At 46.1% G+C, this 25,664-nt stretch overlaps 1 pseudogene; it reads left to right on the plus strand.

Annotated features, from left to right (window-relative positions):
• Positions 1-325: 325 nt before the first annotated feature.
• The window catches only part of LOC116353010 (death-associated protein kinase 3-like), a 36,374-nt pseudogene continuing 11,035 nt past the window's right edge, over positions 326-25,664 (plus strand).

Consider the following 25,664-nt stretch of genomic DNA (forward strand, 5'->3'; position numbering starts at 1 on the left):
TTCCTGACACCTACTACCGTACACTGTTCAAAGGCACCCCAATATGTTGTCTTGTCTGTTCACCCTCTGAATGACACACATACACAATCCATGTCTCAATTGTCTCAAGGCTTAAAAATCCTTCTTTAACCTGTCTCCTCCCCTTCATCTACACTGATTTGAAGTGGATTTAACAAGTGACATCAATAAGGGATCATATCTTTCACCTGGATTCACCTGGTCAGTCTATGTCATGGAAAGAGCAGGTGTTCTTAATGTTTTGTCCAGTCGTTGTATGTTGTAAGCGGTGGAAGAGAACACACACACACACACACACACACAGACGTGTATTTGTAACTTTGAAAATAGACTCAGGGAAGGTAGCTCTATCGCGTGGTAACAAGTGACATTTAGTGTGAACCTGAGAGCGCGCGTGGTCGGTGGGGAAATGCCGTCTACACGGTGATCGGTAAACTTTGAAAAGAAACGAGAGTGAACGAAGAAGTTTGTGGACACGCTTTTGACGGTCATTTCAATATGGTAAGATCTTTTTAAAATGTCTCTATATTTCTATCTATTTAACTTTATTGTAATGGTATGCGTCATCTAAGGTGTTGCGTCGCACATTGCCCTTGATATCACTAGCCACTTTAAACTATGCCACTTTGTTTACATACCCTACATTACTCATCTCATATGTATATACTGTACTCGATATCATCTACTGTATCTTGCCTATGCCGTTCTGTACCATCACTCATTCATATATCTTCATGTACATATCTTTATCCCTTTACACAGTAAGTTGCTAATAAGAGTTGACCAACAGTCTAGGAGTAATAGTATGGAATAACACTAGTTATAAACTGGGTGGTTCCAGCCCTGAATGCTGATTGGCTGACTGCCATGACCGTATACCACGGGTATGATAAAACGTTTATTTGTACTGCTCTAATTACGTTGGTAACCAGTTTATAACAGCAACAAGGCACCTCTTATTGCGTTGGTCGAATCTAACAGCCGTTAGCCGTGGTATATAGACCATATACCACACCTCCTTATTGCTTAATTACAACGTTCTTCTCATAATTAATATATTGTAATGATCATTTTAAAAGGAAGACACGTTTTTTTGTTGTATGTAGGCTAAATGTTTCTCTGATTCTGTGACGTTGGCCATGTTGTTGCACGTCGCCGTGTTTGTTATTGTACAACTCCCAAGCAAACACGGCACTTCACCTGCTGAACTATCAGACATAATTATCTTCTTTTACACAGGGTTTACTTCTATAATGGACGGAATAGAGAACCCATATATTTACACGTCATAACCACGGCATCGTCCCCGTCTATGACTGCAGGCATGGCCCTGTTCAAGCAGCAGACAGTGGAGGATTTCTACGACATCGGAGAAGAATTAGGAAGGTACAGTATTACGATCAGGGTGGTTAGAGTGGAGGGGCGGCAGGTAGACTAGTGGTTAGTGTGGAGGGGCGGCAGGTAGACTAGTGGTTAGAGTGGAGGGGCGGCAGGTAGACGAGTGGTTAGAGTGGAGGGGCTGCAGGTAGACGAGTGGTTAGAGTGAAGGAGCAGGAGGTAGACTAGTAGTTAGAGTGGAGGGGTGGCAGGTAGACTAGTGGTTAGAGTGGAGGAGTGGAGGGGCGGCAGGTAGACTAGTGGTTAGAGTGGAGGGGCGGCAGGTAGACTAGTGGTTAGAGTGGAGGGGCGGCAGGTAGACGAGTGGTTAGAGTGGAGGGGCTGCAGGTAGACGAGTGGTTAGAGTGGAGGGGCTGCAGGTAGACGAGTGGTTAGAGTGAAGGAGCAGGAGGTAGACTAGTAGTTAGAGTGGAGGGGTGGCAGGTAGACTAGTGGTTAGAGTGGAGGGGCGGCAGGGTAGACTAGTGGTTAGAGTGGAGGAGTGGAGGGGCGGCAGGTAGACTAGTGGTTAGAGTGGACGGGCGGCAGGTAGACGAGTGGTTAGAGTGGAGGGGCGGCAGGTAGACTAGTGGTTAGAGTGGAGGGGTGGCAGGTAGACTAGTGGGTAGAGTGGAGGGGTGGCAGGTAGACTAGTGGTTAGAGTGGAGGGGCGGCAGGTAGACGAGTGGTTAGAGTGGAGGGGCGGCAGGTAGACGAGTGGTTAGAGTGGAGGGGCGGCAGGTAGACTAGTGGTTAGAGTGGAGGGGTGGCAGGTAGACTAGTGGGTAGAGTGGAGGGGTGGCAGGTAGACTAGTGGTTAGAGTGGAGGGGCGGCAGGTAGACGAGTGGTTAGAGTGGAGGGGCGGCAGGTAGACGAGTGGTTAGAGTGGAGGGGCTGCAGGTAGACGAGTGGTTAGAGTGAAGGAGCAGGAGGTAGACTAGTAGTTAGAGTGGAGGGGTGGCAGGTAGACTAGTGGTTAGAGTGGAGGGGTGGCAGGGTAGACTAGTGGTTAGAGTGGAGGAGTGAAGGGGCGGCAGGTAGACTAGTGGTTAGAGTGGAGGGGCGGCAGGTAGACGAGTGGTTAGAGTGGAGGGGCGGCAGGTAGACTAGTGGTTAGAGTGGAGGGGTGGCAGGTAGACTAGTGGGTAGAGTGGAGGGGTGGCAGGTAGACTAGTGGTTAGAGTGAAGGAGCAGGAGGTAGACTAGTAGTTAGAGTGGAGGGGTGGCAGGTAGACTAGTGGTTAGAGCGGAGGGGCGGCAGGGTAGACTAGTGGTTAGAGTGGAGGAGTGGAGGGGCGGCAGGTAGACTAGTGGTTAGAGTGGAGGGGCGGCAGGTAGACGAGTGGTTAGAGTGGAGGGGCGGCAGGTAGACTAGTGGTTAGAGTGGAGGGGTGGCAGGTAGACTAGTGGGTAGAGTGGAGGGGTGGCAGGTAGACTAGTGGTTAGAGTGGAGGGGCGGCAGGGTAGACTAGTGGTTAGAGTGGAGGGGCGGCAGGGTAGACTAGTGGTTAGAGTGGAGGGGCGGCAGGTAGACTAGTGGTTAGAGTGAAGGAGCAGGAGGTAGACTAGTAGTTAGAGTGGAGGGGTGGCAGGTAGACTAGTAGTTAGAGTGGAGGGGCGGCAGGGTAGACTAGTGGTTAGAGTGGAGGAGTGGAGGGGCGGCAGGTAGACTAGTGGTTAGAGTGGAGGGGCGGCAGGTAGACGAGTGGTTAGAGTGGAGGGGCGGCAGGTAGACTAGTGGTTAGAGTGGAGGGGCGGCAGGTAGACTAGTGAGAGTGTGGTTCTGTTTACATGACAGTGAATGGGGTTGTTCTGTTGTCATGACAGTGAATGGGGTTGTTCTGTTGACATGACAGTGAATGGGGTTGTTCTGTTGACATGACAGTGAATGGGGTTGTTCTGTTGACATGACAGTGAATGGGGTTGTTCTGTTGACATGACAGTGAATGGAGTTGACATGACAGTGAATGGGTTTGTTCTGTTGACATGACAGTGAATGGGGTTGACATGACAGTGAATGGGGTTGTTTTGTTGACATGACAGTGAATGGGGTTGTTCTGTTGACATGACAGTGAATGGGGTTGTTCTGTTGACATGACAGTGAATGGGGTTGACATGACAGTGAATGAGGTTGTTCAGTTGACATGACAGTGAATGAGGTTGTTCTGTTGACATGACAGTGAATGGGGTTGTTCTGTTGACATGACAGTGAATGGGGTTGTTCTGTTGACATGACAGTGAATGGGGTTGACATGACAGTGAATGAGGTTGTTCAGTTGACATGACAGTGAATGGGGTTGTTCTGTTGACATGACAGTGAATGGGGTTGTTCTGTTGACATGACAGTGAATGGGGTTGACATGACAGTGAATGGGGTTGTTCTGTTGACATGACAGTGAATGGGGTTGACATGACAGTGAATGAGGTTGTTCTGTTGACATGACAGTGAATGGGGTTGACATGACAGTGAATGGGGTTGTTCAGTTGACATGACAGTGAATGGGGTTGACATGACAGTGAATGAGGTTGTTCTGTTGACATGACAGTGAATGGGTTTGTTCTGTTGTCATGGCAGTGAATGGGGTTGACATGACAGTGAATGAGGTTGTTCTGTTGACATGACAGTGAATGGAGTTGACATGACAGTGAATGGGTTTGCTCTGTTGACATGACAGTGAATGGGGTTGACATGACAGTGAATGGGGTTGTTTTGTTGACATGACAGTGAATGGGGTTGTTCTGTTGACATGACAGTGAATGGGGTTGTTCTGTTGACATGACAGTGAATGGGGTTGACATGACAGTGAATGAGGTTGTTCAGTTGACATGACAGTGAATGAGGTTGTTCTGTTGACATGACAGTGAATGGGGTTGTTCTGTTGACATGACAGTGAATGGGGTTGTTCTGTTGACATGACAGTGAATGGGGTTGTTCTGTTGACATGACAGTGAATGGGGTTGACATGACAGTGAATGAGGTTGTTCAGTTGACATGACAGTGAATGGGGTTGTTCTGTTGACATGACAGTGAATGGGGTTGTTCTGTTGACATGACAGTGAATGGGGTTGACATGACAGTGAATGAGGTTGTTCTGTTGACATGACAGTGAATGGGGTTGACATGACAGTGAATGGGTTTGTTCTGTTGTCATGACAGTGAATGGGGTTGACATGACAGTGAATGGGGTTGTTCTGTTGACATGACAGTGAATGGGTTTGTTCTGTTGTCATGACAGTGAATGGGGTTGACATGACAGTGAATGGGTTTGTTCTGTTGTCATGACAGTGAATGTGGTTGACATGACAGTGAATGGGGTTGTTCTGTTGACATGACAGTGAATGGGGTTGACATGACAGTGAATGGGGTTGTTCTGTTGTCATGACAGTAAATGGGGTTGACATGACAGTGAATGGGTTTGTTCTGTTGTCATGACAGTGAATGGGGTTGACATGACAGTGAATGGCGTTGTTCTGTTGACAGTGACTCCTCACGCTACAGTTTAAATATGTCTTCCTTCTATCTTTGGAGATGTGTGTCTATGTTTAATCACACAGCTACACTATGAATGAGGAAGTGAAGTATTACCTTACCTCACTGTCTGACAGTAGAGGAAAAACACATAGGCTACCATATGCTACCATAGGCTACCATAGGCTACCATAGGCTACCATATGCTACCATAGGCTACCATAGGCCACCATAGGCTACCATATGCTACCATAGGCTACCATAGGCCACCATAGGCCACCATAGGCTACCATATGCTACCATATGCTACCATAGGCTACCATATGCTACCATAGGCTACCATAGGCCACCATAGGCTACCATATGCTACCATATGCTACCATAGGCTACCATAGGCTACCATAGGCCACCATAGGCTACCATAGGCTACCATAGGCTACCATAGGCTACCATAGGCTACCATATGCTACCATAGGCTACCATAGGCCACCATAGGCTACCATATGCTACCATAGGCTACCATAGGCCACCATAGGCCACCATAGGCTACCATATGCTACCATATGCTACCATAGGCTACCATAGGCTACCATATACCACCATAGGCTACCATATGCTACCATAGGCTACCATATGCCACCATAGGCTACCATAGGCTACCATATGCCACCATAGGCTACCATAGGCTACCATAGGCTACCGTATGCAGTGAACACAGGTGTGTACAACAGTGAATGGTCTTTCGATGTGTTTAGTTGTCTGTGAAAGTGTATGGTGTTAAAACCCCAGAGTTGTCAGGCTCAGCTCACGCTGCTGCAGTGCCACTACACTATGAATAGATCGGTAGCCTAGCAGGAAGAAATGTCTGAACATTCTGTAGGACAAAATGAGTTAACCCTTCACACATACCGTCACCTTCTGACTGCACCGTGGTTATTTACGGTATTTAAAGAGACAGTGTTTTCACCGCAACAGACATTAGAAATGTCATATTGTAATAATACATGAAACTCCTCTTGAAAATATCTTCTGATACGGAAATAACATACAGTCCAATCTGGCCTTCGTCTGATCTGATTCTGTAGAGACCACATGTTGTAGGTGTTAACATAGCATCCCATCTGGCCATCGTCTGATCTGATTCTGTAGAGACCACATGTTGTAGGTTTGAAACATAGCATCCCATCTGGCCTTCGTCTGATCTGATTCTGTAGAGACCACATGTTGTAGGTGTTAACATACAGTCCAATCTGGCCTTCATCTGATCTGATTCTGTAGAGACCACATGTTGTAGGTGTTAACATACAGTCCAATCTGGCCTTCGTCTGATCTGATTCTGTAGAGACCACATGTTGTAGGTGTTAACATAGCATCCCATCTGGCCTTCGTCTGATCTGATTCTGTAGAGACCACATGTTGTAGGTGTTAACATACAGTCCAATCTGGCCTTCGTCTGATCTGATTCTGTAGAGACCACATGTTGTAGGTGTTAACATAGCATCCCATCTGGCCTTCGTCTGATCTGATTCTGTAGAGACCACATGTTATAGGTGTTAACATAGCATCCCATCTGGCCTTCGTCTGATCTGATTCTGTAGAGACCACATGTTATAGGTGTTAACATAGCATCCCATCTGGCCATCGTAAGATCTGATTCTGTAGAGACCACATGTTGTAGGTTTTAAACATAGCATCCCATCTGGCCTTCGTCTGATCTGATTCTGTAGAGACCACATGTTATAGGTGTTAACATAGCATCCCATCTGGCCTTCGTCTGATCTGATTCTGTAGAGACCACATGTTATAGGTGTTAACATAGCATCCCATCTGGCCATCGTAAGATCTGATTCTGTAGAGACCACATGTTGTAGGTTTTAAACATAGCATCCCATCTGTTCTTCGTCTGATCTGATTCTGTAGAGACCACATGTTGTAGGTGTTAACATACCGTCCAATCTGGCCTTCCTGATCTGATTCTGTAGAGACCACATGTTGTAGGTGTTAACATAGCATCCCATCTGGCCTTCGTCTGATCTGATTCTATAGAGACCACATGTTGTAGGTGTTAACATAGCATCCCATCTGGCCTTCGTCTGATCTGATTCTGTAGAGACCACATGTTGTAGGTGTTAAACATAGCATCCCATCTGGCCTTCGTCTGATCTGATTCTATAGAGACCACATGTTGTAGGTGTTAAACATAGCATCCCATCTGGCCTTCATCTGATCTGATTCTGTAGAGACCACATGTTATAGGTGTTAACATAGCATCCCATCTGGCCTTCGTCTGATCTGATTCTGTAGAGACCACATGTTATAGGTGTTAACATAGCATCCCATCTGGCCTTCGTCTGATCTGATTCTGTAGAGACCACATGTTATAGGTGTTAACATAGCATCCCATCTGGCCTTCGTCTGATCTGATTCTGTAGAGACCACATGTTATAGGTGTTAACATAGCATCCCATCTGGCCATCGTAAGATCTGATTCTGTAGAGACCACATGTTGTAGGTTTGAAACATAGCATCCCATCTGTTCTTCGTCTGATCTGATTCTGTAGAGACCACATGTTGTAGGTGTTAACATACCGTCCAATCTGGCCTTCGTCTGATCTGATTCTGTAGAGACCACATGTTGTAGGTGTTAACATACAGTCCAATCTGGCCTTCGTCTGATCTGATTCTGTAGAGACCACATGTTGTAGGTGTTAACATAGCATCCCATCTGGCCTTCGTCTGATCTGATTCTGTAGAGACCACATGTTATAGGTGTTAACATAGCATCCCATCTGGCCATCGTAAGATCTGATTCTGTAGAGACCACATGTTGTAGGTTTGAAACATAGCATCCCATCTGTTCTTCGTCTGATCTGATTCTGTAGAGACCACATGTTGTAGGTGTTAACATACCGTCCAATCTGGCCTTCGTCTGATCTGATTCTGTAGAGACCACATGTTGTAGGTGTTAACATACAGTCCAATCTGGCCTTCGTCTGATCTGATTCTGTAGAGACCACATGTTGTAGGTGTTAACATAGCATCCCATCTGGCCTTCGTCTGATCTGATTCTGTAGAGACCACATGTTATAGGTGTTAACATAGCATCCCATCTGGCCTTCGTCTGATCTGATTCTGTAGAGACCACATGTTATAGGTGTTAACATAGCATCCCATCTGGCCTTCGTCTGATCTGATTCTGTAGAGACCACATGTTATAGGTGTTAACATAGCATCCCATCTGGCCATCGTAAGATCTGATTCTGTAGAGACCACATGTTGTAGGTTTTAAACATAGCATCCCATCTGGCCTTCGTCTGATCTGATTCTGTAGAGACCACATGTTATAGGTGTTAACATAGCATCCCATCTGGCCTTCGTCTGATCTGATTCTGTAGAGACCACATGTTATAGGTGTTAACATAGCATCCCATCTGGCCATCGTAAGATCTGATTCTGTAGAGACCACATGTTGTAGGTTTTAAACATAGCATCCCATCTGGCCTTCGTCTGATCTGATTCTGTAGAGACCACATGTTATAGGTGTTAACATAGCATCCCATCTGGCCTTCGTCTGATCTGATTCTGTAGAGACCACATGTTGTAGGTTTTAAACATAGCATCCCATCTGTTCTTCGTCTGATCTGATTCTGTAGAGACCACATGTTGTAGGTGTTAACATACCGTCCAATCTGGCCTTCCTGATCTGATTCTGTAGAGACCACATGTTGTAGGTTTTAAACATAGTATCCCATCTGGCCTTCGTCTGATCTGATTCTGTAGAGACCACATGTTGTAGGTGTTAACATACCGTCCAATCTGGCCTTCCTGATCTGATTCTGTAGAGACCACATGTTGTAGGTTTTAAACATAGCATCCAATCTGGCCATCGTCTGATCTGATTCTGTAGAGACCACATGTTGTAGGTGTTAACATACCGTCCAATCTGGCCTTCCTGATCTGATTCTGTAGAGACCACATGTTGTAGGTGTTAACATAGCATCCCATCTGGCCATCGTCTGATCTGATTCTGTAGAGACCACATGTTGTAGGTGTTTAACATAGCATCCCATCTGGCCTTCGTCTGATCTGATTCTGTAGAGACCACATGTTGTAGGTGTTTAACATAGCATCCCATCTGGCCTTCGTCTGATCTGATTCTGTAGAGACCACATGTTGTAGGTGTTAACATACCGTCCCATCTGGCCTTCGTCTGATCTGATTCTGTAGAGACCACATGTTGTAGGTTTTAAACATAGCATCCCATCTGGCCATCGTCTGATCTGATTCTGTAGAGACCACATGTTGTAGGTTTTAAACATAGCATCCCATCTGGCCATCGTCTGATCTGATTCTGTAGAGACCACATGTTGTAGGTGTTTAACATAGCATCCCATCTGGCCTTCGTCTGATCTGATTCTGTAGAGACCACATGTTGTAGGTGTTAACATACCGTCCCATCTGGCCTTCGTCTGATCTGATTCTGTAGAGACCACATGTTGTAGGTTTTAAACATAGCATCCCATCTGGCCTTCGTCTGATCTGATTCTGTAGAGACCACATGTTGTAGGTGTTAAACATAGCATCCCATCTGGCCTTCGTCTGATCTGATTCTATAGAGACCACATGTTGTAGGTTTTAAACATAGCATCCCATCTGGCCTTCATCTGATCTGATTCTGTAGAGACCACATGTTGTACATTGTGTTGCTGAATATTTTTTTCTCCCTCATTTTTGTGCCATTCTCTCGTCCCCGTGTTCCAGCGGTCAGTTTGCCATCGTGAAGCGTTGCTGGGAGAAGAGCACAGGTCTGGAGTTCGCCGCTAAATTTATCAAGAAACGTCAGAGCAGATCCAGCCGACGCGGGGTCAGGAGGGAGGAGATAGAGAGAGAGGTCAACATCCTACAGCAGACACAACACGCCAACATAGTCACCTTCCACGATGTCTACGAGAACCTCACTGACGTGGTGCTCGTCCTGGAGCTGTGAGTCACACCAGAGAGGAACACTTATATCAGTTTTTTTTTTTTTGGGGGGGGGGGGGTTTAAGCTTGAAATGTGAATGATTTAGTTGACAAAACAAGCAGAAACACATCTCTAAGATTAGCGTTCTAAATAAACCTGAAAATTGTGGTGGTTATTTCTGGTTGTTTTATCAAAAGTTAGCTGGTTACCTCGTTGATCCTGCTTTGTAGTGTACACTTCTGGGCCCGTATCCACAAAAGCCTCTCAGAGTAGAAAAAGCGGCTGATTTTGGATCAGTTTAGCCCTTTAGATCATTATCAATCAGACAATATGGACAGATCCTAGATCAGCCCTTCCTACTCTGAGAGGCTTTGTGGGTACGGGCCCCTAGACCATAGACTGTTTATGGTCCTGACAAATCAGAACGAGGCCAGAGGAAATTCCCCCTGATTTTAAGAAATGTTGTAGTCGTGTATAATCAATGAAAAGTCATCAACAAATAATGTCTGCCTAAGACACTAACAAACACAGCCTTAGCCTGGGAGCCAGTCTGGTTTTATCTAACACACACAGTCTTAGCCTGGGAGCCAGTCTGGTTGTTTCTAACACACACAGTCTTAGCCTGGGAGCCAGTCTGGTTGTTTCTAACAAACACAGTCTTAGCCTGGGAGCCAGTCTGGCTTTATTTAACAAACACAGTCTTAGCCTGGGAGCCAGTCTGGTTTTATCTAACAAACACAGTCTTAGCCTGGGAGCCAGTCTGGTTTTATCTTTCACCTGTAATATCCGCTGTACTATGATGGAGAGATGCTCAGTATGTGTGTGTGTGTGTGTGTGTGTGTGTGTGTGTGTGTGTGTGTGTGTGTGTGTGTGTGTGTGTGTGTGTGCTGCAGGGTGTCTGGGGGAGAGCTGTTTGACTTCCTGGCCCAGAAGGAGTCTCTGAGTGAAGAGGAGGCAACTCAGTTTATCAAACAGATTCTGGAGGGGGTCCACTACCTACACTCTAGGAAGATAGCACACTTTGACCTCAAGGTACTGTACACACACACACACACACACACACACACACACACACACACACACACACACACACACACACACACACACACACACACACATACACACACACACACTGTATACACACACACACACTGTATACACACACACACACACACACACACACACACACACACACACACACTGTATACACACACACACACACTGTATACACACACACAAAAACAGAGGGGAGGTGTGTGTGTGTGTCTGTGTGTGTGTGTGTGAGTGTGTGTGTACACAGTGTGTGTGCACACAGTATGTGTGTGCATGCGTGCTGCCTCTATGAGGCACTACCAATGAGGGAAGCCATTTTAGAGGCGAAGACAAGATTTAGTTTCTATGGTGACAAATAATCTCTGTGGCCAACAGCCCTGTTAGGTGGGCCAGTCTAACTCTTCAGTACGCTGCCAGTCTAGTGATGCCAGTCATTCAGAAGAGCAGCTGCAGCTAAGCAACTAACGATAACTACCATGGTGCCATCCTCACAACACACAGGTCCTTCTCTCTATTGAACAATAACTACCATGGTGCCATCCTAACTGGTCCTCCTCTCTAATGAACGATAACTACCATGGTGCCATCCTCACAACACACAGGTCCTTCTCTCTATTGAACGATAACTACCATGGTGCCATCCTAACTGGTCCTCCTCTCTAATGAACGATAACTACCATGGTGCCATCCTCACTGGTCCTCCTCTCTAATGAACGATAACTACCATGGTGCCATCCTCACAACACACTGGTCCACCTCTCTAATGAACGATAACTACCATGGTGCCATCCTCACAACACACTGGTCCACCTCTCTAATGAATGATAACTACCATGGTGCCATCCTCACTGGTCCTCCTCTCTAATGAACGATAACTACCATGGTGCCATCCTCACAACACACTGGTCCACCTCTCTAATGAACGATAACTACCATGGTGCCATCCTCACAACACACTGGTCCACCTCTCTAATGAATGATAACTACCATGGTGCCATCCTAACTGGTCCTCCTCTCTAATGAACGATAACTACCATGGTGCCATCCTCACTGGTCCTCCTCTCTAATGAACGATAACTACCATGGTGCCATCCTCACAACACACTGGTCCACCTCTCTAATGAATGATAACTACCATGGTGCCATCCTCACTGGTCCACCTCTCTAATGAACGATAACTACCATGGTGCCATCCTCACAGCACACTGGTCCTCCTCTCTATTGAACGATAACTACCATGGTGCCATCCTCACTGGTCCTCCTCTCTAATGAACGATAACTACCATGGTGCCATCCTCACAGGTCCTCCTCTCTATTGAACGATAACTACCATGGTGCCATCCTAACAACACACTGGTCCTCCTCTCTAATGAATGATAACTACCATGGTGCCATCCTCACTGGTCCTCCTCTCTAATGAACGATAACTACCATGGTGCCATCCTCACTGGTCCTCCTCTCTATTGAACGATAACTACCATGGTGCCATCCTCACAACACACTGGTCCTCCTCTCTAATGAATGATAACTACCATGGTGCCATCCTAACAACACACTGGTCCTCCTCTCTAATGAACGATAACTACCATGGTGCCATCCTCACAACACACTGGTCCTCCTCTCTAATGAACGATAACTACCATGGTGCCATCCTCACTGGTCCTCCTCTCTAATGAATGATAACTACCATGGTGCCATCCTCACAACACACTGGTCCTCCTCTCTAATGAACGATAACTACCATGGTGCCATCCTAACAACACACTGGTCCTCCTCTCTAATGAACGATAACTACCATGGTGCCATCCTAACAGGTCCTCCTCTCTAATGAACGATAACTACCATGGTGCCATCCTCACAACACACTGGTCCTCCTCTCTAATGAACGATAACTACCATGGTGCCATCCTCACAGGTCCTCCTCTCTAATGAACGATAACTACCATGGTGCCATCCTCACAACACACAGGTCCTCCTCTCTATTGAACGATAACTACCATGGTGCCATCCTAACTGGTCCTCGTCTCTATTGAACGATAACTACCATGGTGCCATCCTCACTGGTCCTCCTCTCTATTGAACGATAACTACCATGGTGCCATCCTAACAACACACTGGTCCTCCTCTCTAATGAATGATAACTACCATGGTGCCATCCTCACAACACACTGGTCCTCCTCTCTAATGAACGATAACTACCATGGTGCCATCCTAACAACACACTGGTCCTCCTCTCTAATGAACGATAACTACCATGGTGCCATCCTAACAACACACTGGTCCTCCTCTCTAATGAACGATAACTACCATGGTGCCATCCTAACTGGTCCTCCTCTCTATTGAACGATAACTACCATGGTGCCATCCTCACTGGTCCTCCTCTCTAATGAACAATAACTACCATGGTGCCATCCTCACAACACACAGGTCCTCCTCTCTATTGAACGATAACTACCATGGTGCCATCCTCACAACACACTGGGTCCACCTCTCTAATGAACGATAACTACCATGGTGCCATCCTCACAGCACACTGGGTCCACCTCTCTAATGAACGATAACTACCATGGTGCCATCCTCACAACACACTGGTCCTCCTCTCTATTGAACGATAACTACCATGGTGCCATCCTAACAACACACTGGTCCTCCTCTCTAATGAACGATAACTACCATGGTGCCGTCCTAACTGGTCCTCCTCTCTATTGAATGATAACTACCATGGTGCCATCCTAACTGGTCCTCCTCTCTAATGAATGATAACTACCATGGTGCCATCCTAACTGGTCCTCCTCTCTAATGAACGATAACTACCATGGTGCCATCCTAACTGGTCCTCCTCTCTAATGAACGATAACTACCATGGTGCCATCCTAACTGGTCCTCCTCTCTATTGAATGATAACTACCATGGTGCCATCCTAACTGGTCCTCCTCTCTAATGAACGATAACTACCATGGTGCCATCCTAACTGGTCCTCCTCTCTATTGAATGATAACTACCATGGTGCCATCCTAACTGGTCCTCCTCTCTAATGAACGATAACTACCATGGTGCCATCCTAACAGGTCCTCCTCTCTAATGAACGATAACTACAGGACTATAATAGGAGGAAGTTGTGTAGAACACGGCTATAATAACAGGACGTTGCAGAATAGAGAGCTCTATTGCCACGGCCTGCACAGATCAGAGACATATTGAAAGATCTATAGACTGCTGTACAAAGATGATCGATGTTTCGAAAGATGTTTAGACTGGTGTACAAAGATGGTAGATATATAGAAAGATCTATAGACTGCTGTACAAAGATGGTAGATATATAGAAAGATATATAGACTGCTGTACAAAGATGGTAGATATTTAGAAAGATCTATAGACTGCTGTACAAAGATGGTAGATATTTAGAAAGATCTATAGACTGCTGTACAAAGATGGTAGATATATAGAAAGATGTTTATACTGCTGTACAAAGATGGTAGATATATAGAAAGATCTATAGACTGCTGTACAAAGATGGTAGATATATAGAAAGATCTATAGACTGCTGTACAAAGATGATCGATATATAGAAAGATCTGTAGACTGCTGTACAAAGATGATAGATATATAGAAAGATGTTTATACTGCTGTACAAAGATGGTAGATATATAGAAAGATCTATAGACTGCTGTACAAAGATGGTAGATATATAGAAAGATCTATAGACTGCTGTACAAAGATGATCGATATATAGAAAGATCTGTAGACTGCTGTACAAAGATGATCGATATATAGAAAGATCTGTAGACTGCTGTACAAAGATGATAGATATATAGAAAGATGTTTATACTGCTGTACAAAGATGGTAGATATATAGAAAGATCTATAGACTGCTGTACAAAGATGGTAGATATATAGAAAGATCTATAGACTGCTGTACAAAGATGGTAGATATATAGAAAGATCTATAGACTGCTGTACAAAGATGGTAGATATATAGAAAGATCTATAGACTGCTGTACAAAGATGGTAGATATATAGAAAGATCTATAGACTGCTGTACAAAGATGATCGATATATAGAAAGATCTGTAGACTGCTGTACAAAGATGATAGATATATAGAAAGATCTGTAGACCGCTGTACAAAGATGATAGATATATAGAAAGATGTTTATACTGCTGTACAAAGATGGTAGATATATAGAAAGATGTTTATACTGCTGTACAAAGATGGTAGATATATAGAAAGATCTATAGACCGCTGTACAAAGATGGTAGATATATAGAAAGATCTATAGACTGCTGTACAAAGATGGTAGATATATAGAAAGATGTTTATACTGCTGTACAAAGATGGTAGATATATAGAAAGATCTGTAGACTGCTGTACAAAGATGGTAGATATATAGAAAGATCTATAGACTGCTGTACAAAGATGGTAGATATATAGAAAGATGTTTATACTGCTGTACAAAGATGGTAGATATATAGAAAGATCTGTAGACTGCTGTACAAAGATGATCGATATATAGAAAGATGTTTATACTGCTGTACAAAGATGGTAGATATATAGAAAGATCTGTAGACTGCTGTACAAAGATGATAGATATATAGAAAGATGTTTATACTGCTGTACAAAGATGGTAGATATATAGAAAGATCTGTAGACTGCTGTACAAAGATGGTAGATATATAGAAAGATCTATAGACTGCTGTACAAAGATGATAGATATAGAAAGATCTGTAGACTGCTGTACAAAGATGGTAGAAATATAGAAAGATGTTTATACTGCTGTACAAAGATGGTAGATATATAGAAAGATCTATAGACCGCTGTACAAAGATGATCGATATATAGAAAGATCTGTAGACTGCTGTACAAAGATGATAGATATATAGAAAGATGTTTATACTGCTGTACAAAGATGGTAGATATATAGAAAGATCTATAGACTGCTGTACAAAGATGGTAGATATATAGAAAGATCTATAGACTGCTGTACAAAGATGATCGATATATAGAAAGATCTATAGACTGCTGTACAAAGATGATAGATATATAGAAAGATCTGTAGACTGCTGTACAAAGATGATAGATATATAGAAAGATGTTTATACTGCTGTACAAAGATGGTAGATATATAGAAAGATCTATAGACCGCTGTACAAAGATGATCGATATATAGAAAGATCTGTAGACCGCTGTACAAAGATGGTAGATATATAGAAAGATGTTTATACTGCTGTACAAAGATGATAGATATATAGAAAGATCTGTAGACTGCTGTACAAAGATGATAGATATATAGAAAGATCTATAGACTGCTGTACAAAGATGATAGATATATAGAAAGATCTGTAGACTGCTGTACAAAGATGATAGATATATAGAAAGATGTTTATACTGCTGTACAAAGATGATAGATATATAGAAAGATGTTTATACTGCTGTACAAAGATGGTAGATATATAGAAAGATCTATAGACCGCTGTACAAAGATGATAGATATATAGAAAGATGTTTATACTGCTGTACAAAGATGATCGATATATAGAAAGATGTTTATACTGCTGTACAAAGATGATAGATATTTAGAAAGATCTATAGACTGCTGTACAAAGATGATCGATATATAGAAAGATGTTTATACTGCTGTACAAAGATGATAGATATTTAGAAAGATCTATAGACTGCTGTACAAAGATGATAGATATATAGAAAGATGATAGATAAACTCAGCAAAAAAGTAAACGTCCTCTCACTGTCAACGGTGTTTATTTTCAGCAAACTTAGCATATGTAAATATTTGTATGAACATAACAAGATTCAACAACTCAGAGACATAAACTGAACAAGTTCCACAGACATGTGACTAACAGAAATAGAATAATGTGTCCCTGAACAAAGGGCGGTCAAAATCAAAAGTAACAGTTAGTATCTGGTGTGGCCACCAGCTGCATTAAGTACTGCAGTGCATCTCCTCCTCGTGGACTGCACCAGATTTGCCAGTTCTTGCTGTGAGATGTTACCCAACTCTTCCACCAAGGCACCTGCAAGTTCCTGGACATTTCTGGGGGGAATGGCCCTAGCCCTCACCCTCCGATCCAACAGATCCCAGATGTGCTCAATGGGATTGAGATCCGTGCTCTTCGTTTGCCATGGCAGAACACTGACATTCCTGTCTTGCAGGAAATCACACACAGAATGAGAGGTATGGCTGACATGACCCTCCAGCATGAGCCTGTAGGAAGTGTACCACATGAGGATGTCTTCCCTGTAACGCACAGCATTGAGATTGCCTGCAATGACAACACGCTCAATCCGATGATGCTGTGACACACTGCCCTAGACCATGACAGACGTCTCACAGTACGGACATTGCCATTTATTTCCCTGGCCACATCTGCAGTTCTCATGCCTCCTTGCAGCATGCCTAAGGCACGTTCACGCAGATGAGCAGGGATCCCGGGCATCTTTCTTTTGGTGTTTTTCAGAGTCAATAGAAAGGCCTCTTTAGTGTCCTAAGTTTTCATAACTGTGACCTTAATTGCCTACCGTCTGTAAGCTGTTAGTGTTTTAACGACCGTTCCACAGGTGCATGTTCATTCATTGTTTATGGTTCATTGAAGAAGCATGGAAAACAGTGTTTAAACCCATTACAATGAAAATATGAGAAGTTATTTGGATTTTTGCGAATTATCTTTGAAAGACAGGGTCCTGAAAAAGGGACGTTTCTTTTTTTGCTGAGTTTATATAGAAAGATGTATAGACTGCTGTACAAAGATGGTAGATATATGGAAAGATCTATAGACTGCTGTACAAAGATGGTAGATATTTAGACAGATCTATAGACTGCTGTACAAAGTGAAACTGAAATATACAACTGTTTCGAGAAGTATAGTCAAATTGGTAACACTTTAGACTGCAGGTACTGTATAATGCATTATGGTCTTGTCATGAGTTTAAATGAGGGCTGGACGGCTGAAATCTGTACTGCTGAGAGCTTTAAATCCCATTAATAAGAGAAACACATGGGGGGTGCAGCTCGCAGCACTTTACCTCAGATAGAGAGATGGACAGAGAAGGAGAGGGAGAGAGAAAGTGCTGTGTCAGGTATGGGAAAAGGGTTCAATAAGGGTGTAGTCCTTCCCGGCGTTGACAGAGAGGCTTGCTGTGGTCTCACCACAGGAAGACTGGGGGAGGGGGAGATGGGAGAGGGAGGAGGAGGGAGAGGGGAGAGGGAGGAGGAGGGAGAGGGGAGAGGGAGGAGGAGGGAGAGGGGGGAGGGAGGAGGAGACGGAAGAGACAGGAGAGGGAGGAGGAGACGAAAGAGACAGGAGAGGGAGGAGGAGACGAAAGAGACAGGAGAGGGAGGAGGAGACGAAAGAGATGGGAGAGGGAGGGGAGGGAGAGGGGAGAGGGAGGAGGAGGGAGAGGGGAGAGGGAGGAGGAGATGGAAGAGACAGGGGAGAGAGAGGAGGAGACGAAAGAGACAGAGGAGAGGGAGGAAGAGACGAAAGAGACAGGAGAGGGAGGAGGAGACGAAAGAAATGGGAGAGGGAGGAGGAGATGAAAGAGACAGAGGAGAGGGAGGAGGAGACGAAAGAGACGAGAGAGGGAGGAGGAGATGAAAGAGACAGAGGAGAGGGAGGAGGAGACGAAAGAGACGAGAGAGGGAGGAGGAGACGAAAGAGACAGGAGAGGGAGGGGGGAGACGAAAGAGATGGGAGAGGGAGGAGGAGATGAAAGAGACAGGAGAGGGAGGAGGAGATGAAAGAGATGGGAGAGGGAGGAGGAGACGAAAGAGACAGGGGAGAGGGAGGAGGAGATGAAAGAGACAGGGGAGAGGGAGGAGGAGACAGGGGAGATGGGAGAGGGAGGAGGAGACGAAAGAGACAGGGGAGAGGGAGGAGGAGACGAAAGAGACAGGAGAGGGAGGAGGAGACGAAAGAGACAGGAGAGGGAAGGGGAGACGAAAGAGACAAGAGGAGAGGGAGGAGGAGACGAAAGAGATGGGAGAGGGAGGAGGAGACGAAAGAGACAGGGGAGAGGGAGGAGGAGACAGGGGAGATGGGAGAGGGAGGAGGAGACGAAAGAGATGGAAGAGGGAGGAGGAGACGAAAGAGAGGGAGAGGGAGGAGGAGACGAAAGAGACGGGAGAGGGAGAGGGATGGGAGGGAGAGACGAGAGAGAGGGGAGAGGGAGGAGGAGACGAAAGAGACGAGAGAGGGAGGAGGAGATGAAAGAGACAGAGGAGAGGGAGAGGGAGGGGAGGGAGAGACGAGAGAGAGGGGAGAGGGAGGAGGAGACGAAAGAGACAGGAGAGGGAGGGGGAGACGAAAGAGATGGGAGAGGGAGGAGGAGATGAAAGAGACAGGAGAGGGAGGAGGAGACGAAAGAGATGGGAGAGGGAGAAGGAGACGAAAGAGACAGGGGAGAGGGAGGAGGAGATGAAAGAGACAGGGGAGAGGGAGGAGGAGACAGGGGAGATGGGAGAGGGAGGAGGATACGAAAGAGACAGGGGAGAGGGAGGAGGAGACGAAAGAGACAGGAGAGGGAGGAGAAGACGAAAGAGACAGGAGAGGGAAGGGGAGACGAAAGAGACAGAGGAGAGGGAGGAGGAGACGAAAGAGATGGGAGAGGGAGGAGGAGACGAAAGAGACAGGGGAGAGGGAGGAGGAGACAGGGGAGATGGGAGAGGGAGGAGGAGACGAAAGAGATGGAAGAGGGAGGAGGAGACGAAAGAGAGCGGGAGGGAGGAGGAGACGAAAGAGACGGGAGAGGGAGAGGGATGGGAGGGAGAGACGAGAGAGAGGGGAGAGGGAGGAGGAGACGAAAGAGACAGGGGAGAGGGAGGAGGAGACAGGGGAGATGGGAGAGGGAGGAGGAGACGAAAGAGACAGGGGAGAGGGAGGAGGAGACGAAAGAGACAGGAGAGGGAGGAGGAGACGAAAGAGACAGGAGAGGGAAGGGGAGACGAAAGAGACAGAGGAGAGGGAGGAGGAGACGAAAGAGATGGGAGAGGGAGGAGGAGACGAAAGAGACAGGGGAGAGGGAGGAGGAGACAGGGGAGATGGGAGAGGGAGGAGGAGACGAAAGAGATGGAAGAGGGAGGAGGAGACGAAAGAGACAGGGGAGAGGGAGGAGGAGACAGGGGAGATGGGAGAGGGAGGAGGAGACGAAAGAGACAGGGGAGAGGGAGGAGGAGACGAAAGAGACAGGAGAGGGAGGAGGAGACGAAAGAGACAGGAGAGGGAAGGGGAGACGAAAGAGACAGAGGAGAGGGAGGAGGAGACGAAAGAGATGGGAGAGGGAGGAGGAGACGAAAGAGACAGGGGAGAGGGAGGAGGAGACAGGGGAGATGGGAGAGGAGGAGGAGACGAAAGAGATGGAAGAGGGAGGAGGAGACGAAAGAGAGGGAGAGGGAGGAGGAGACGAAAGAGACGGGAGAGGGAGAGGGATGGGAGGGAGAGACGAGGGAGAGGGAGGAGGAGACGAAAGAGACAGGAGAGGGAGGAGGAGACGAAAGAGACGGGAGAGGGAGAGGGAGGGGAGGGAGAGACGAGAGAGAGGGGAGAGGGAGGAGGAGACGAAAGAGACAGGGGAGAGGGAGGAGGAGACGAAAGAGACAGGAGAGGGAGGAGGAGACGAAAGAGACAGGAGAGGGAAGGGGAGAGGAAAGAGACAGAGGAGAGGGAGGAGGAGACGAAAGAGATGGGAGAGGGAGGAGGAGACGAAAGAGACAGGGGAGAGGGAGGAGGAGACAGGGGAGATGGGAGAGGGAGGAGGAGACGAAAGAGATGGAAGAGGGAGGAGGAGACGAAAGAGAGGGAGAGGGAGGAGGAGACGAAAGAGACGGGAGAGGGAGAGGGATGGAGGGAGAGACGAGGGAGAGGGAGGAGGAGACGAAAGAGACAGGAGAGGGAGGAGGAGACGAAAGAGACGGGAGAGGGAGAGGGAGGGGAGGGAGAGACGAGAGAGAGGGGAGAGGGAGGAGGAGACGAAAGAGACAGGGGAGAGGGAGGAGGAGACGAAAGAGACGGGAGAGGGAGGAGGAGATGAAAGAGATGGGAGAGGGAGGAGGAGACAAAAGAGAGGGAGAGGGAGGAGGAGATGAAAGAGACAGGGGAGAGGGAGGAGGAGACGAAAGAGACAAGAGAGAGGGAGGAGGAGACAGGGGACACGGGAGAGGGAGGAGGAGATGAAAGAGACAGGGGAGAGGGAGGAGGAGACGAAAGAGACAGGAGAGAGGGAGGAGGAGACAGGGGAGACGGGAGAGGGAGGAGGAGATGAAAGAGACAGGGGAGAGGGAGGAGGAGACGAAAGAGACAGGAGAGGGAAGGGGAGACGAAAGAGACAGGAGAGGGAAGGGGAGACGAAAGAGACGGGAGAGGGAAGGGGAGACGAAAGAGATGGGAGAGGGGGGAGGAGACGAAAGAGACAGGGGAGAGGGAAGAGGAGACGAAAGAGACGGGAGAGGGAAGGGGAGACGAAAGAGACAGGGGAGAGGGAGGAGGAGACGAAAGAGACGGGAGAGGGAAGGGGAGACGAAAGAGACAGGGGAGAGGGAGGAGGAGACGAAAGAGACGGGAGAGGGAGGAGGAGGGAGAGACGAGAGAGGGAGGAGGAGGGAGAGCAGACGGGTGACATTTGGGATGCAGACTGTACAGACTGAGGTAAATATGAAGTCCAGGGGGAGAGGGAGGAGGAGACGGGTGACATCTGGGATGCAGGCTGTACAGACTGAGGTAAATATGAAGTCCAGGGGTCCATAGGAAGTCTCCTTTACACCACAGCCGGCTGGCAATGCCAAAGTCAGGAACACAGTACGGTCACGGTGATAGAAGGTCGGAGTGCAACGTTGGACCTTTTGGGTTTGTTTCAAAGGTGTCACCCAGAAGCAGGAAACAGAAGGAGAGGAGTAGCCCTGCAGAATAGGACAGGACATCCATTTAATAAGGCTGGACTACTCTTTCAACACGTGCTTAAGCCCTCTGACAGTGCACTTCTTTCATCCACGTTGGGTTTGACAGGGTTTATCTGACGTTGGGTTTGACAGGGTTTATCTGACGTTGGGTTGGACAGGGTTTATCTGACGTTGGGTTTGACAGGGTTTATCTGACGTTGGGTTTATCTGACGTTGGGTTTGACAGGGTTTGTCTGATGTTGGGTTGACAGGGTTTATCTGACGTTGGGTTGACAGGGTTTATCTGACGTTGGGTTGACAGGGTTTATCTGACGTTGGGTTTGACAGGGTTTATCTGACGTTGGGTCTATCTGACGTTGGGTTGACAGGGTTTATCTGATGTTGGGTTGACAGGGTTTATCTGACGTTGGGTTGACAGGGTTTATCTGACGTTGGGTTGACAGGGTTTATCTGACGTTGGGTTGACAGGGTTTATCTGACGTTGGGTTTGACAGGGTTTATCTGACGTTGGGTTGACAGGGTTATCTGACGTTGGGTTGACAGGGTTTATCTGACGTTGGGTTTGACAGGGTTTATCTGACGTTGGGTTGACAGGGTTTATCTGACGTTGGGTTGACAGGGTTTATCTGACGTTGGGTTGACAGGGTTTATCTGACGTTGGGTTGACAGGGTTTATCTGACGTTGGGTTGACAGGGTTTATCTGACGTTGGGTTGACAGGGTTTATCTGACGTGACGACGTGGTTTGACAGGGTTTATCTGACGTTGGGTTGACAGGGTTTAGCTGACGTTGGGTTTATCTGACGTTGGGTTTATCTGACGTTGGGTTTATCTGACGTTGGGTTTATCTGACGTTGGGTTTGACAGGGTTTATCTGACGTTGGGTTGACAGGGTTTATCTGACGTTGGGTTTGACAGGGTTTATCTGACGTTGGATTGACAGGGTTCATCTGACGTTGGGTTGACAGGGTTTATCTGACGTTGTGTTGACGGGGGTTTATCTGACGTTGGGTTTGTCTGACGTTGGGTTTGACAGGGTTTATCTGACATTGAGTTGACGGGGGTTTATCTGACGTTGGGTTTATCTGACGTTGGGCTTGACAGGGTTTATCTGACGTTGGGTTGACAGGGTTTATCTGACGTTGGGTTGACAGGGTTTATCTGACGTTGGTTTGACAGGGTTATCTGACGTTGGGTTGACAGGGTTTATCTGACGTTGGGTTGACAGGGTTTATCTGACGTTGGGTTGACAGGGTTTATCTGACGTTGGGTTGACAGGGTTTATCTGACGTTGGGTTGACAGGGTTTATCTGACGTTGGATTGACAGGGTTTATCTGACGTTGGGTTTATCTGACGTTGGGTTTATCTGACGTTGGGTTTATCTGACGTTGGGTTTATCTGACGTTGGGTTTGACAGGGTTTATCTGACGTTGGGTTGACAGGGTTTATCTGACGTTGGGTTTGACAGGGTTTATCTGACGTTGGATTGACAGGGTTTATCTGACGTTGGGTTTGACAGGGTTTATCTGACGTTGTGTTGACGGGGGTTTATCTGACATTGGGTTTGTCTGACGTTGGGTTTGACAGGGTTTATCTGACATTGAGTTGACGGGGGTTTATCTGACGTTGGGTTTATCTGACGTTGGGCTTGACAGGGTTTATCTGACGTTGGGTTTGACAGGGTTTATCTGACGTTGGGGTTGACAGGATTTATCTGACGTTGGGTTGACAGGGTTTATCTGACGTTGGGTTTATCTGACGTTGGGGTTGACAGGGTTTATCTGACGTTGGGGTTGACAGGATTTATCTGACGTTGGGTTGACAGGGTTTATCTGACGTTGGGTTGACAGGGTTTATCTGACGTTGGGTTTGACAGGGTTTATCTGACGTTGGGTTTATCTGACGTTGGGTTAACAGGGATTATCTGACGTTGGGTTTGACAGGGTTTATCTGACGTTGGGTTTGACAGGGTTTATCTGACGTTGGGTTTGACAGGGTTTATCTGACGTTGGGTTGACAGGGTTTATCTGACGTTGGTTTGACAGAGTTTATCTGACGTGTGTTTGACAGGGTTTATCTGACGTTGGGTTGACAGGGTTTATCTGACGTTGGGTTGACAGGGTTTATCTGACGTTGGGTTTGACGGGGTTTATCTGACGTTGGGTTTATCTGACGTTGGGTTGACAGGGTTTATCTGACGTTGGGTTTATCTGACGTTGGGTTTGACAGGGTTTATCTGACGTTGGGTTGACGGGGGTTTATCTGACGTTTGGTTGATAGGGTTTATCTGACGTTGGGTTTATCTGACGTTGGGTTTATCTGACGTTGGGTTTGACAGGGTTTATCTGACGTTGGGTTTGACAGGGTTTATTTTCTGATATTTTTTAACCTAAGGAGACAGGACTGGAACAGACCCAGTAAACTCATGCACACTAATGATCAGAAATGCTCTCTCAGCAAATCCCTTCACTCTCTTTCTGTTTTTCAGCCTGAAACATCATGCTGTTGGACAAGAACGTGCCATTGCCAAGGATCAAACTAATCGATTTCGGACTCGCTCACAAAATCGAGGCGGGGGCAGAGTTTAAAAACATTTTTGGGACTCCTGAATTTGTGGGTAAGTTTAAAAAAAAAAGTTTTAAGTTAAGAACAAATTCTTATTTTCAATGACGGCCTCGGAACAGTGGTTTAACTGCCTGTTCAGGGGCAGAACGACAGATTTCATTCTTGAGACTGACTCACATAAACATGCCATAAGTAGACTACAACACATGAATATGAATAACTACATTATCAATGTAAAATCAAATGTTAGTCACATGTGCTGAATACAACAGGTGTAGTAGACCTTACAGTGAAATGCTGAATACAACAGGTGTAGTAGACCTTACAGTGAAATGCTGAATACAACAGGTGTAGTAGACCTTACAGTGAAATGCTGAATACAACAGGTGTAGTAGACCTTACAGTGAAATGATGAATACAACAGGTGTAGTAGACCTTACAGTGAAATGCTGAATACAACAGGTGTAGTAGACCTGACAGTGAAATTATGAATACAACAGGTGTAGTAGACCTTACAGTGAAATGATGAATACAACAGGTGTAGTAGACCTTACAGTGAAATGCTGAATACAACAGTTGTAGTAGACCTCACAGTGAAATGCTGAATACAACAGGTGTAGTAGACCTCACAGTGAAATGCTGAATACAACAGGTGTAGTAGGACCTTACAGGGAAATGTTTACTTACAAGCCCTTAACCAACAATGCAGTTCAAGAAATAGAGTTAAGAAGATATTTACTAAATAAACTAAAGTGAAAAACACAATAAAATAACAATACCGAGGCTATATACCGACGTGATATGAGGTGGTAATCGTTTAGGCAGGTTACCTTCACAGGGACTATGGTGGTCTGCTTGAAACATGTACCAGGACCAGTCAAATGTTTGGACACCGACTCATTCAAGGGTTGTTCTTTATTTGTACTATTTTCTACATTGTAGAATAATAGTGAAGACATCAAAACTATGAATTAACACATATTAAATCATTTAGTAACCAAAAAAAGTGTTTAAAAAATATATATATATATTTTTTAAATATTTTTAGATTCTTCAAAGTAGCCACCCTTTGCCTTGATTACAGCTTTGTACATTCTTGGCATTCTCTCAACCAGCTTGACCTGGAATGCTTTTCCAACAGTTTTGTAGGAGTTCCCACATATGCTGAGCACTTTTTGGCTCTTTTTCTTTCACTCTGCGGTCAAACTCATCCCAAACCATCTCAATTGGGTTGAGGTCGGGTGATTGTGGAGGCCAGGTCATCTGATGCAGTTCTCCATCACTCTCCTTCCCACTTCGGCTATGGAGAG

Source organism: Oncorhynchus kisutch, unplaced genomic scaffold, assembly GCF_002021735.2.
Source record: "Oncorhynchus kisutch isolate 150728-3 unplaced genomic scaffold, Okis_V2 scaffold3757, whole genome shotgun sequence".
NCBI classification, from domain to species: Eukaryota; Metazoa; Chordata; class Actinopteri; order Salmoniformes; family Salmonidae; genus Oncorhynchus; species Oncorhynchus kisutch.